The sequence below is a fragment of the Balaenoptera ricei genome, chromosome 2, assembly GCF_028023285.1.
Source record: "Balaenoptera ricei isolate mBalRic1 chromosome 2, mBalRic1.hap2, whole genome shotgun sequence".
NCBI classification, from domain to species: domain Eukaryota; kingdom Metazoa; phylum Chordata; class Mammalia; order Artiodactyla; family Balaenopteridae; genus Balaenoptera; species Balaenoptera ricei.
Genome location: NC_082640.1, coordinates 34,037,269 through 34,053,098, shown reverse-complemented (window position 1 = coordinate 34,053,098; position 15,830 = coordinate 34,037,269).

Sequence of the window (15,830 nt, the reverse complement as noted above, 5' to 3'; positions counted from 1 at the left end):
TATATTGGAAATTTTCCAAAAAATTTACATTTTTTTGATTTTTAGGATTTTGAAAAACTAGACCAAAATATTTGCCATGAATTCATTTAAAAAAAAAAAAAAGACAAAACACCCCAATGGGGAAAATGGACAAAATGTATGAACAAGCATTTTATAAAAAAGGAGTACAAATAACCAATAAGTATATGAAAAAAGTTTAGACTCAGTTTAAAAAAGCAAATTTTAAAAATATACTTTTAACCTTCTTGCATTGACCCAAATTAAAAAAAAGAAAAAGGAATAAAAAACACTAGTGCTCTGTTGGACATGATATAGAAAAGTAAGCACTCTCAGATACAACTTTCTGGTGGAAGTATTAATTGATATAACTTTCTGGAAGGAAGCTTGACAATATATATCAAAATGCTTAAAACATGTCAAATTTGTAATCAAGTAATTCATGTTGAAATATAGCCTAAGGAAATCATCCATTTTGTGCATAGATTTTTAAATACTAGGATGTTTATAACAGCATAGTTTAGAATGGCAAAAAAAGCAAAGCAAAACATTGAGAACATCAAAGTCTAAAAAAGAAAATGATAGCACATTCAGGCAATAGACCAATATGTGCCATTAAAACCAAAATGAAAGAACCGTATTTGTTATCATAGGAAAATATCCACAATATTTTGAGCAAAAACAACACAAAATATGTACAACAATATGTAAATATACTTTAAAATTTTAGGCCCAGAAAAAAAATCACTGGTCAATGAGATTATGGAGCTTTTGTTTTGGTTTGGTTGGTTGGCTGTTTCTGGTAGATGTGTATATTCTTTTAGTTCTGGGCGTGTTATATTTTATAACTTAAAAGGAATAATAAAGGTTATTATAAACCGAACAGGGGGAAAAAAAAGGAGGAAAGAAAGTACTTTAGAATAATGAAGATGTTCTTCTGGCTAGTTTAAGATTCTTCAAAAATTAACATCCCAAAGATTTCGAGCCCTGGTTCGGGAAGATCCCACATGCCACGGAGCAACAAAGCCTGTGCACCACAACTACTGAGCCTGCGCTCTAGAGCCCGTGCTCCGCAACAAGAGGAGCCACTGCAATGAGAAGCCCATGCACCGCAAAGAAGAGTAGCCCCTGCTCGCTGCAACTACAGAAAGCCCGCGTGCAGCAACGAAGACCCAACACAGCCAAAAATAAATAAATAAATAATTTTTAAAAAAAAATTAACATCCCAAAGATAAAGTAATTTTCCATTCACATGAGAACAAAATAATTTTACTACAATTGAGTTAAGCAGAGCTCTACCAAGACTTACTATGTGCCAGAAATATGGTGGTTTCTGCAAGAAATACAAAGATGAACAAGATAACCCACACCCCAGCCTCAAGAACCATTTCTTCTCTCTTGGAGTCCATATTATCTGGTTGCATGGGCTTTCACAGTGTTGGTACCTGCCTAGCCCATGGATGTACTTTTCTGCTCCGTGGTGGGTTTTTCTTTTGCAGCGGGTTTGCCCTCCTTCTCTCCTCCCTTCTCTGCCTCCCTTCCCTATGATGAAGGTGGTGCTCACAGTGACAGCACTCCAGGTGAAGAGCCTGACCTCACAATTCTCTGTTGCCTCATCTCTTCTGACCTAAACATTGTCACCACCTGGCCCTTGTTATCACGTGGGACTGTGTCATTTCCCGGGAGGTTGCCATTCCTTTCCCTGACTACAACTTCCTGTTCCTTCACCCTCTTCTTCCCTCCCATTGAACCTCTTACAGATTCTCTTGTTACCCACTCCTTCTTTGACTGGACAGCCCAGAATGCTTGTCCTGACATTGGTCCTTTTTTTTTTTCTGGCCATCCCACATGGCTTGTGGGGTCCTATATTCAGTATCTCAGATTCAGACAACCCTCCCTTCCCTGCCCCAAGCTCCACTGTCCAGCCAAGAGAGCCTAGAGAACTATTAGACCCAAGGAAGAAGGAGCAAGGAAATCAGAGTTAACTCAGCTTAATGGTAGCAGAAGCACTACAACAGCTCTTGCCTTGATAGAATAGTGGTTGCCAGGACACTTGGCTCCAGAGATTCCATTGCTCTGGCTGGGCAAGTCCAGTCCTCAGACCTTTGAACTAAAGACAGTGTCTTCTTGCCTTTAGTCCCGTGTTTTAGCATCCCATTGACCTACCCAACTTTACCCAGCAGGCCTTTGTTTTTCGGTGTGAATGCTTAACCACCACTGGCCTGCCCAAATGACTTGAGACTGTAACTCTCAGGTTCTATCATTGGATACTGGTCCACGCCTAGTTCCTCCATCTGGTAGATCCAGAGAACAGGAACAGCCAGTATCCCAAGTATGTTGAAATATTTAGATTAAGGCAACCCACATACAATATGATTAAAGAGCACTGTGGAAATGTCAAATGCTATAAATATGAATAATATAATAATAACTGAGAAGAAGCTTGGTTAATTGAAGCCAATCCCCAGAGCTCTCCTGTAATTATGGTATGATTGTATCTGGTATGCCCTGAAGCATGGCAAGGACATCTTATGCAAACAGGCAAGTCAAAAAGTTTGCATCCCACTAATTTCTGAGATATAGCTTAAACCCAGGAGATGATGAGATGCATTCTTAAGAGTTTTGATAGGTCAAGAGAATTTCTTGACCTGAGCACTGTGTCTGTCTTTACAGCATATAACCTTATCACCAGTTGGCAATTCTAAGAGACACTGGACCTCTACAGTTCCTCGGGCCCTCTGCAAATCCATCTGAGTGTAAAATGCTAGGAAAGGTTTTTCTCCAACCTGAGTAGCTGAGAAAGAAAAATGAAAAGTCAGGGATGAGGGATATACACTTTTAAGGTCAATAATTTCTAAATCAATAACTAGGACTCCAATGTTTACAATAATGATACAACTCTTGTTGAAATATTAATAGACATCTCCATTCTCCATTTAGCTCTTGATGTTTGCCATGTCCCCCAAGAAGACAATTATGTTCTTACTTTGACAGACTAAAACCTCCAGGGCACCGAACCCTTATAGATTTATTTATTTAAAAGAAATGTTGTTGTGGCATAAGTATGAATGGAATTGGTGTTTAAAAAAAAAAAGGTACATATTCTGCAGTCTGCTTCCAATTCTCTTTCACAGATGTGGGCAAATGCATTATAATATTTTGAGAGCTTGTCTCTGGATAATCTCAACGTCTAAATCTTGAACAGTAGCCCACCACTTGCCCCACATCTTTTTTTTTTTTTTGGCTGCGTTGGGTCTTCGTTGCAGTGTGCGTGCTTCTCATTGCGGTGGCTTCTCTTGTTGCAGAGCACAGGCTCTAGGCGCTCGGGCTTCAGTAGTTGTGGCACATGGGCTCAGTACTTGTGGTGCACGGGCTTAGTTACTCTGTGGCGTGTGGGATCTTCCCGGACCAGGGCTCGAACTTGTGTCCCCTGCATTGGCAGGTGGATTCTTAACCACTGTGCCACCAGGGAAGTCCCTGCCCCACATCTTTAAATTACTCTTCCACTTGCCTCCCAGACATCTCCATTTGAATGATCCACAGATGCCTTCTACTCAACATGTCCAAAACCGAGCTTTTTTCCCCAACCCGCATTCAGTGAGCCAGAAACTCCTCCCATATTTTCAACTCAGTGAATGACAGAGCCAGAAATTTTGATATTGTCTTTGATCCCTTCTTCTTTTTCACTCTCTATTTCCAATTGACCTGGGTCTTGCCAGTTCTAATTCCTAACTGTCCTTGAATCCATCCCTACCATAACCCAGGCTATGATCCTTTCTTGCCTAGATTGCTGTCTTAGCTTCTAGTCTCTGCCTCAATTCTTGTCCCCCATAAAATTTGATCATATCATGTCTCTGCTTTGAATCCTGCAATGATATCCCCTTGATATGAGAATAAGGTCTAAACTCCTTCATATGGCCTCTGAGTTCTTTAACTTTGTCTCTAACTACTCCCTACCTCACAAGAACCTTCTCTCAATTCCTTAAATAGGTCACCCTCTCTACCTTCAGCCCCACTAGACTGTAAGCTCCAAGAGGGCAGGAACCATGTTTGTCTCAATTATCATCACATCTCCAGGGCCCAGTGCAGTGTCTGGCCCTCAATATACGGTCATGCTCTGTGGGTCTGCAGCCCTAGTCCAGTTTCCCTTATAACTGGTCATTTTAAAAGTGTATACCCTTTTTAATCCTCATATTCCTATCTTGAGCTCCTATCACACCAAATCAGCCTATTCTTACAAGATTGTATTTACTACACTACATCATGATCTCAGATCCACATTACCAGTGAAATGTGCATTATTATGCAGGCAGCAGAGGTTGTATGTGTCATTCATATAATCATTCAAATAATTTTCTTGTGTGAATCATGTGGCTCTTCCTGTATACATTGAACCTGTCTTCCACAGTACCTGGTTTCACAGGTTTTCTAGGTTTTTGTCTCCCTCTTCTTCTTCTTCTTTTTTTAAAAATTATTATTTATTTATTTTTGGCCACACCGCACAGCTTGCAGGATCTTAGTTCCCTGAGCCCTCGGCAGTGAAAGCGCAGAGTCCTAAACACTGGACTGCCAGGGAATTCCCTCTCTCTCTTCTTCTAAATTCAGTCAAAAGCCCTTCTGATCTGATCACATTGTCCCCATGACATAAGTAGTCATCTCAACCCTCTTGAGGGGCATTCCTTCCCTAGTCAAGTGTTCATTCGCTATTTCAAAGAAGGTTGATGTTTGGCTTTGTTGCAATGTTATTTGAAGACTCTGATAGTCAGAAATTTTTCCTTTATGACTAAGAAATTACCCCTGCTTTAATTTCCACCATTCTTCTTCTTTGAAATAGTCAACCTAGGAAGAGAGAGTTTTACACATTCTCTCCCAATCCCCCCACCCCACACTCTTCCAGCCAAGAGTAAAGATCTAGGAAACATTTTCCTTCATGGCACCCAGCCTCAGAGCCTGATTCTCACACACTTATGGAAGAACCCTAACCATAGATGACTTAGAAACTCCATTTCATTTCTGAAAGTCTGATGAGACAAAGTTTATTTTGTTTTCTTATGAAATCTCTATGAAAGGGATCATGAATCTATCCAATTTTAAGCAACATATTATTAGGAAAATAATGTGAAAAGTGTCATATCCTTCACTGTGTCACATAAGGAGAAGAGATAGATTTTTTAAATACATCAATCTGCCCTGAGAATGTAAAGAGGAAAGCCTGAACAAATTCACTTTTTTTCTTTTTCTTTTTTTGGCTGCACCTCGCAGCTTTCAGGATCTTAGTTCCCCGACCAGGGATTGAACCTGTGCCCCTCAGCAGTGAAAACTCAGAGTCCTAAGCACTGGACCACAAGGGAATTCCTTTTTTTTTTTTTTTAACAAATTCACTTTAGATGTCAATGTCTTCAAGGTACAGGGGGACCAAGATGATGGCGTGAAGATGGTATGATTGGATGGAATGGATTTCAAGAGAGGTCCTCTTCTCCGTGATCCTTCAGGACTGTTCGCTTGCCAGTCTCTAGCCCTGGATAAACACAAACACCTGTCTCTTTCATTCTTCATCATGGGCCACTGAGCATTGCTATGACAAACTGTACCGTGTTATGCAATGTCAAGTGTGCCCTCAATACCACTCACAATCCTTCTTACTCATTCCTTGTTGAGGTCCTGTTCCCAATCTGACCACACCTGGGTATTGCGTGCAGTCTGGAGACACACATCCAGATAGTTCGAGACAGGCTGAAGCTTGCTCAGAGGCTTAGTTACTCACACCCTGCCTTCTGAAGAATTCTTCAAAGAGCGTTTGATTTTTTTTTTTAAGATTTTTTTTTTTAAAGTGGACCACTTTTTTTAAAGTCTTTATTGACTTTGTTACACTATTGCTTCTGTTTTTTGTTTTGGTTTTATGGCCGTGAGGCATGTGGGATCTTAGCTCCCTGACCAGGGATTGAACCCACATCCCCTGCATTGGTAGGCAAAGTCTTAACCACTGGACCGCCAGGGAAGTCCCTTGAACGTTTGATATTTAGTCTGAAGAACATGAGAGCTGATTTCGAAAGTCCGACTGTCCTTCTGGAAGCTCCTAGGGTAGAACTTGGAGTCCCTGGCATGAGTGGCAGAGAGCAGGATTCAAGGGTCAGTCTAAGGGGGAACCATACCAGAGCTCTCCAAAAGTAGAATGGGCGTGTCAGGAGAGAGCTCCCTTTCACTGAACCTGATTATATCAAAGTTCAATCTTCAGTGGGTGGTTGAACTAGAGTTGGGGGATCCCTTGTAATCAAGAGAGCCTATTTTGTGTTGTAGCTTTAAAATTTATTGAGACATTTACTCACTATTTTACGTATAGGGGGCACATTCATTATGATTGAAACTGGGTTGCTGCTTGAGGGTAAAAGGATGCAAATCAGAAAAGATCATTACTGTGTGGTGTTACAAAGGGTGCATAAGACGGCACACAGGAGGAATGAGCACTGCTGGGGAAGGGAGAGAAGATTTTAGTGAAGGAAGTGGGTTTTAAGCTCAAACTTATAGAATTCGGCCAGTGTGTTCATATAGAAGAAGCAGCATATGCAAAAGTACAGAAGAATAAATGTACCTGGTGTATAGACCCCAATGGGCACAAATGGAAAGAAGCTTTTAAAAATATATTTATTGGGGACTTCCCTGTTGGTCCAGTGGTTAAAACCCCGTGCTTCCACTGCAGGGGGCACGTGTCCCATCCCTGGTCGGGGAACTAAGATCCCACATGCCATGTGGAGTGGCCAAAAAAAAAAAAAAAAAAGGAGTTTAAGACCAGATTTTGAATGACCCTAATGCCTTATGGTTGTCATGGGACAACGAAGCAGAGAATGAAATGATTAAGTTGGTGTTGTAGGAAGCTGTGCTGTGTTGTATGAGATAGTATGGACTTTGGTGGGATGGAGGCTGGGAGAATTCTGAATTCAGGTAGTGGAGCTGGGAATAGGGAGGATAAGATGGAGCACATAATTATTTCAGGGCAGAATTGACAAAACTGAGACAGGGGGATTGTGAGGAAGCAGGATCAGTTGGATATGACTCAGAAATTTCTGTCTGGAGCATGTGAACGGGGGAAGAATACCCTGCAGATGATCAAGAGTTTGATTTTGATCCTATCAACTTAGAGGTACACATGGGACATGCAGCTGGGATAGTCTGATGATGCTCAGAAATATGGAAAGAGAGAGAGGCAGGTAATAAAGCCAGGAGCCAGCATGGAGCAGACCCTCTCTACCCCGGATTCCTCCCTTCCTTTTCCCCTGGAAACAGAACTACCTTTTTTTAAAAAAAATAAATGTATTTATTTATTTTTGGCTGTGTTGGGTCTTCGTTTCTGTGCAAGGGCTTTCTCTAGTTGCGGCGAGCGGGGGCCACTCTTCATCGCGGTGCGCGGGCCTCTCACTATCGCGGCCTCTCTTGTTGCGGAGCACGGGCTCCAGATGCGCAGGCTCAGTAGTTGTGGCGCACTGGCTTAGTTGCTCTGCGGCATGTGGATCTTCCTGGACCAGGGCTCGAACCCGTGTCCCCTGCACTGGCAGGCGGATTCTCAACCACTGCGCCACCAGGGAAGCCCAAGAACCACCTTTTCTTCTGAGAACAGTTCCTCCCTGGCTACCCTGGAGTCCCAACCACAAGAGTTGCCAAGTTCACCACATTCCCTGGTTACTATGGCTTGATTCAGAGGTAGAATCAAGACAGGCTAACATATTGATAATTCCTTCTCAAGGATTTTCTCTTTTTTAATTTAAAGAAAATTTCCAACATATATAAAAGTAGACAGAATAGTGTAATGAACCCCCATGTACCTAATAACCAGCTTCATTAATGATCATTTCATGGCCAACCTTGTTTCAGCTCTACTTCTATCTTGCTTCCTTTCCTTCCATATTATTTTGAAGCAAATACCAGATATCTGGAGTTTTATTCTCTGATATTAGAAAGTGTAGGGTATCAACAAAAGATAGGAATTTTTGCAATCATGTTTCTGTCATGTTGAGGAAGCCAGTTCCATATAAGAGAGGATGACCGTGACATAAAATAATAATAATAATAGGGAGAAAGAGTCTTGGCAGCTTTTGGGTCTGTGGTTCCTGATGTTCCAGAGGCCTCTCCGCCTTTTGGTTGTTCAGTCTATGGATTCTATGAGCCAAAAATCTGCTTTTCTGCCTTAACCAGGAAGTGGGTTGAGTTTCTGTCCCTTACAACCAAGCGTCCTAAGACACATCAGCATTGCCCTAAGGATTAAAGCCCCACCAGAGAGTGTGTCCTCTCCTGTAAAAACAGCTTCCCTCCACTCCTGAATGTCTAAATCCTTCAGCACAAAGGCCACCTCTTAATGACAGCCTCTCTAATCCCAGTAGCAGGAAGTGACCTCTCCCATCTCTGAATCACAGGACACTTTATCTAACCATCCACATTTCATGACCCACATTCTCTTCAGTTCTGTAGCTATTTGGGTGGGTGTATTAGCCTTCTGCTACAAACTGTAAGCCCCCTGAAAACAGGAACCACGTCAGTAGTTTTTTCTGCCCCATCTCCCCTGTCCACATCACTCACAGTGTAAATTCTCAGTAAGTCTGCTGATTGAATGAGGGAAAAAGTTTCATTTTGTTAAACAAAGGTTCAGTACCATTTAAAGCTTGAGAGAAATGGATGGAAAGAGATTTAGGACTGTTTCTCTGGAGTCTTTTCAAGTCACATGCATGCAATAGATAAGGAGTTCATAATCATTCAGAAATATAGTCATAATAAAATCGAGAAAACAACATTACAGTTATATAATACTAATTTAATGAAAACATAAAGGCTACGAACTTGAAGTCACAACTCCTGCCATTTTCAATAGTCCCCCACAATAAAAATGCGTTGTTTTCTTTCATCTAAAAGCAGAATAGCATGTTTTATATACTGCTTCTCAAACTTTAGTGTATACTGGACTCACCTGGTGTATCCTATTAAAAGGTGGATTCTGTTTCAGCAGGTCTGGCCAAGATCTGAGATGATGTATGTCTTTCTTCCTTTCTTTCTTTCTCTTTCTTTTCTTCCTTCCTTTCTTTCTTCTTTCTTTCTTTCTTTCTTCCTTTCTTTCTTTCTTTCTTTCTTTCCTTTCTTTCTTTCCTTCTTTCTTTCCTTCCTTCCTTTCTTTCTTTCTTCCTTTCTTCCTTTCTTCCTTTCTATTGAAGTATAGTTGATTTACAATATTGTATTATTTCAGGTGTACAACATAGTGTTTCAATATTTTTACAGATTATACTCCATTTAAAGTTATTATAAGATACTGGTTATATTCCCTGTGCTGTACTGAAATGATGCATTTCTGACACCCATGCTGCTAGTCTATGGACCACACTTTGAGTATCAAGGATGTACACCAGTGTTTCCCAGACATGGCTACCCACTGAAACCATCAGGGAGCTTCAAACACTCCTGGTGCCCGTGTCCCACCCCAGATAGTGTGACTTAACCCATCTGGTGTGTGGCCTGGGCTTTGGAAATTTTAAAAGATCCTCAAGTGATTTGAATGTGCAGACAAGTTTGGGAACCACTTGCTCTATTCAAAACATAATCAGATTGAAAAATAACCAGATCTGAGTCCCACCTCCGCTGCTTTCTGGCTAGCTGGCGTATCTTGGGCAAATTAGTTCATTTCTCTGAGCTTCAGTTTTCTCATCTCCAACATAGAAGGGATAAAACCTGTTTGAGCTCTCTCTCAGAACAAACTAGAAAAGGCATGGGGAATTTCTGTAACCTCTAAAGTTGTGTATGAATATGAGGAATTTCTCGAGAAGGGGTCTGGATCAGAGCTCTCCAGTATGACAGCCACTCACCACGTGTGACTACTGAGCACTTGAAATGTGGTTAGTGCCACATGCTGAAAATATTTTAGATATATTGGATTAAATAAAATATATTATTAAAATTCATTTCACCTGTTTCTTTTTTCTTTTGTAACGTGGCTATTAGAAAATTTAGACTTAATGTATGTGGCTCATATTATATTTCTACTGGACAGTGCTGGCCTGGACACTTAAAAGAAATGGTAGGTGACAAAAAATTAACTTTATGTTACTAAATGCTAACATAGGAACTCTAAGTTCCTAAGTGCAAAGCAAATAAGTATTTAAAAGGGTGTCTTGGTATGAATGAGCTATTTCTATGTCTTGCTCAGGCTTCCTGGCTAGAGCCCAGAGCAGGAGAGAATTCTGCCCTAGGTTCAGGATGTGACGTGAGCAGCGCTACCTCTAGGGCCACATGACCTGGCAAATTCCAAGGTGTGAGAGGATTTCATGGCAGGCAAGGAGACCGTGTGAGGTAGGAGGGTCCAGCGCAGCCTCCTAGGGTTCTGGAGCAAGGCCACGCTATCCATAGCAGAGAACTATTCTCCATTTGAAAAGCAGATCCAGGCATATTACTGGGTCCCAGCTGAGACTGTGTGACTGATGTGAGTCACTGAAGGACCAGTAGGTTCTGAGAGCTGGCAAACCCACCAAGTCATTAGCTGGGGGTGGGCACAATAGCAGTGCACAATGGGAACAGACCATTTGAGGTTAGGCCTGAACAGGTCTGGAGGGCACAAGTGAACTCTGCAAACAGACATGTCCCAAGTCATCCCCTTCTGTGGCACCAAGGCATCAGCTCACACCCACGGCCTCCTGAAGAAGGTTCTCTACAACTAGCTGATGGAGGAAGGAAAAACTGATGCCTGGGTCATACATGAATCAATCAACTCAATTTGTTGGTTCTAGCCAAAAATAGACCGCTGCGCCCACAGAGACACTCATGGGTGGTCCTGAAAACAGCACTAAGGGAAGAGATAGAGTATCAGTGGACAGAGCTTCCAAAAGGACATCTGGTCATCAGATGGACATGGAGGGGGAAGTAGCCTGACATAATAAAATTGTCATCTGGGGGAAGAGAAAAGCAGATTTACTAAAGAAAAAAAAAAATGGACTTGCCATGTGGTGCTGCTTGCCTGTTTTCAGCTTGCAGTTATGACTTTTAAAGTGAACCAGTCATCCAGGTTCTGGACTTTCCTCCAGTGACATTCAGGTCATCAGGAGCAAGGACTAGGAAAGCCACAAGGTGGGTTCAACTAGGATTGGAATTTTGCCACCTAAATGTGATAGAGGGAGAAAGGAGCAAAGGAAATGAAGATATTTTAAAGAATGGATTGTATTGATGACACACAAAGACATAAGGGAGGTAAAAGCGTATTGAAATTTTAATGGGGAAAAGAGGGAGGGGAATTGAGGGATTCAGGTCAAAGAATTTTCTTTTCTTTTTTTTTTTTTTTTTAATTTTTGGCTTGCCATGTGGCATGCAGGATCTTAGTTCCCCGACCAGGGATCAAACCCATGCCCCCCCTGCAGTGGAAGCACAGAGTCTTAACCACTGGACCGCCAGGGAAGTCCCAGCTCAAAGAATTATTAAAGAGGGGTATTAGAGATGATGATGCGAAGAAGGGGCTGTGCTGGGCTGGAGGTAAGAAGCTTAAGGAATTGAAAGGCCAATCCACTGAATAGTTAGATACTGGAGTCACCAAGGATTAAGGCAGGAGTGAGGGTAGAGAGGAAGACACAGAGACAGGAGCCCAATTCCTTCATGAATACAGGAGGAGTGACCAGGAAGGCAGTGGGCAAGTCAGATTCTCAGATGGAATGAGACCGAAGGAGCTGGATGTTGGGAAGGAGGGAGGACGGGAGGTAGGAGAAGTGCCTCGTAAGAGACAACGGGGATCAAAGAAGAAAGCTTTGTTTTTTGTTTTAAATTTTTATTGAAGTATAGTTGACTTACAATGTTGTGTTAGTTTCAGGTGTACAGCAAAGTGAATCAGTTATACATATACATATATCCACTTTTTTTTTTAGATTCTTTTCCCATATAGGCTGTTACAGAGTACTGAGTAGAGTTCCCTGTGCTATACAGCAGGTTCTTATTATCTATTTTATATATAGTAGTGTGTAGATGTCAATCTCAATCTCCCAATTTATCCCTCCCCTACTTTATCCCCTGGTAACCACAAGTTTGTTTTCTATATCCATGACTCTACTTGTGTTTTGTAAATAAGTTCCTTGGTATCCTTTTTTTTTTTTTTTAAGTTGAGTGTCTCCCATTTTTTTACAAAAATGTATTTGTTTATTTATTTATTTTTGGCTGCGTTGGGTCTTCGTTGCTGCATGTGGGCTTTCTCTAGTTGAGGCGAGTGGGGGCTACTCTTCGTTGCGGTGCGCGGGCTTCTCACCGCGGTGGTTCTCTTGTTGCGGAGCACGGGCTGTAGGCGCACGGGCTCAGTAGTTGTGGCACGCGGGCTCTAGAGCGCAGGCTCAGTAGTTGTGGTGCACGGGCTTAGTTGCTCCGCGGCATGTGGGATCTTCCCGGACCAGGGCTCGAACCTGCATCCCCTGCATCGGCAGGTGGATTCTTAACCACTGCACCACCAGGGAAGCCCCTAGATAACCTTTTAAGTCCATACCAGCTCTCACATTCTAGATCTTTAAAATTCTTCTTTTTTTTGGCTACACCGCACAGCTTGCAGGATCTCAGTTAAGGGTTGAACCCAGACCACGGCAGTGAAAACCCAGCATCCTAACCAGTAGGGCCACCATGGAACTCCCTAGATCTTTAAAATTCTGCGGACCTCAAAGCAATGACAGCTGCAACAAATTCTGTGCAACTTTATAACCAGTGAAAGATGAAGATGTTACACAGGCAGGTGACTGAGTCTCAGAATGAATGCTCTGCCCTGGATTCTTAGGTATATTGGTTTTACAATGTAAGAGCACAAAAATTTGTCCTGGTATGTGGACTATCCCAGAATGCTTCTTTCCATGCCACTGTGAGCAAATTCAGCTCAGTTTCAACTAACTTTCCCTCAGTGACCACTTCCTAAGTGCCAGGCAGTTTGCCAGTGGAATGGACAGTGAGAAAGGGATCGGGGGTAAAAGAGAGAAACAGGTAGAGTGCAAAGGAAGCCCACAGGTGCAAATGCCTTCCAGGTTGGAAGGATCTAGGAAGGCTTCATGAAGGAGGTGGCAGAGCAAATTGATTCCTCAGATATTTGTTTCTATTTAATGTGTATTTACTGAGCCATTACTCTGTGCCGTGCACTGTACAATATGAAAGCCCTGGGGATACAAGGCTGAAGAAGACACTAAGCCACAGTCCTTGTCTGCAAGGAGTTCCCAAGCAAGCAAGCAGCAGTTATGATAGCATGTGACAGAGGTGAATGGAGAAGGCTCTAGCCCGCAAGGGGACACCCAACCTTCTCAGGGAGAGGCTTGCGAAGGCTCCCAGGAGAAAGGGGCAGGGTTAACCTTGTGCTTAAAGGATGTAGAGGAGTGATCCAGGCAGGTAACGAAAGGAAAGGCATTCTTTGCAAAGCCAGCGGCACGTGTGAAGGCCTGGTGGTGGGAGAGAGCACAGCATATCTGGAAGGTGATGCGTAATTCAATATTTCCAAAGCAGAGGGCATGCGAGTGGAAGGTGACAAAGTGAAGGGTGGGGCCTGTTTGTAAGGATCTGAGTGATCAATGAACACAGACAGATGCTCTGGTGAAAGGAACCTAATGGCAGAGAAGGTTAATGTCGTTAAAATAAAGAGGTAAAAATGACAGGTAAAGATACCGCAGAAACTGATGAGGCAGCAATACTGGAAACCTCATATTTCTCAGTCATCCTCCCTCACGTGACTGAGCAGCTCATTTTTTGAAAAAAATGATAGGAAATGGGATTTATTGTGTATTGAACAGTTGGATTTTCCATTATCTCCTAAAGCGGAATTTACTTCTCTCCCGGAAAACCACGATCCACAGAGGAGGAGAATAAACGAGACATAAATAAAAACATAATCCCCTGAAGGGCAGTCAGCAGACAACAGTCTTCTTGAGGAGATGCGCCAGTTGATGTCATAGTGAAGTCGGGTACAATTACTCATCCCCATTCTGTCCACTGAAGAAAAAAGGGGGAAATCCAGCGAAGGTCGTGAAAACTGTATCAATTGCAAATTATTCCAGGCAGCGCCACTGCTGCAGGCACTTTTGGTTTATGCTACAGTGAATAAACAAAGGACGTATTCTGGAAGCTGCTGTTTCTTTCCTCATCGTCTGGGCTCCTTCTGGGTGATGGCATCCTTTGACTATAGTCTCATCCAAGCCCAGAATCAAGAGCAGAACGGCATCTCAGAGGCGCTGGCCCAGCTACCCTCTGCTTTATCCTGATTGTGCAAATTCGCCAGCATGTGTTTCTAATCCAGTTCAAGTGTCTTGAGTCCTGTCCCCATTCCCAGGCCCTCGCCGGTCCTACTGCTTTACAGGGGCCTCTGGACGCCCCGCCATGGCCTCTGCAGGCTCTGGAGGCCTTCCCAGCGGCCGCCTGGCAGAGCCCTGCAGGGTGGGTCTTGCTGCTCCTTGGGAGGCCTCAGTGGTCTCTGTCTCCTGTGAGCTCGGCCTGAACAGTCTTCCTCTGGCTCTTTCGAGGCCCCTCACCCTCCTTATCCCTCTCCTCTGAACTCACTCTAGGTTTTCAATGGCTAAAAAGGCCACGTGGGACTTCCCTGCCGGTCCAGCGGTTAAGATGCCACTCTTGCAATGCAGGGGGCGCGGGTTCCATCCCTGGTTGGGGAACTAAGATGTCACATGATGCGTGGCCAAAAAAATAAATAAATTTTAAACATTAAAAAAGGCAGAAAGAAAGAAAGGCAACGTGATTTTAGTTATTAGCAGAAGCACAGAAGCCAAAAGGAGAGAACTGGGCAGCCACACGCACCTGCTCCTGGGGTCGTTGCGAGGGTTACGTGAAGAGCACTTCGCTACATCTTACAGAACTGTCTTCTTCTCGTTATCATTCCATCCTTAGAGACTGTTCCTTTGCTACACATAGCCTAGGACCAAACCCTAAGGCGTCTGCGCTTGTCTGCGGTGAGACAGAATATCGGGCACCTACACAGTCAGGCACGGTCTCTACCCGCAGGAGTCCCTGTCTACAGAGGGAGTGGGAGAAGGAGCTGAGGAGGGTTCAAGGTAAAGGCAGCGGTGCGCACACGGGGGAGGGAGACAGCCGTCCCTCCCGGCCGAATCCCCTAATGGTGCTTTTCTCCCGGGGCTTGCATCCTAGCGGGAAGCTGGAGGCTGCCCGCCAGCCCCTCCAGCCCCGGAGCAGACACTGTGCAGGGACTGAGGGACTGTGTTTGCAGGATCCTCCGTCTGAACCGACACAGGTTCGGCTGCAGTCACGGTGGGGTGAGAGGGCCGTCCAGCACCAGGTCTGGAGGCTCCAGGATGACGTGCAGGAGGCCTCAACTCCCAGAGTGTATGTACCACACGGACGCAGCTCACGCTCCTCTCTCTGCCAAACACCGTCTAAAAACACAACGCCAGTCCCTGCCTGCCTGATCTTGGCTTGCTGGGGTCTGCAGCCCCTCGGTCAATACGCTTGAGGAAGAGGTAAGACGACAGGGTACCTGTATGTGGCCTCAGCCTCTCACGCAACATTACTGGCACTTGTGTGATCACCAGCCGATGGTGTCCCTAAGCATCAGGGTGACAGTGGCTCTCAAAACTCTGTCTCCCCCCTACAGAAGCCACAGACATTGTGAGGTTGAGGTCAGTGTACAAAGAGCCAGCACGTGATAAAATACGAAAAATGTGAAAAGCTGATCTCAGGTGTCCGTGGATCAACCTCCTGGCAGCACCCAGCTCCTTCCCAGGAAAGACGCTGTTCATAGATGGAGGTGACTTCAGGTTCTGTGGCCAGCTGGCTCGGCCCCTCACTACCTGTGTCATTTGGGCAAATTTCTTAAGCACTCAGAGTCCCTGTTTCTCTAT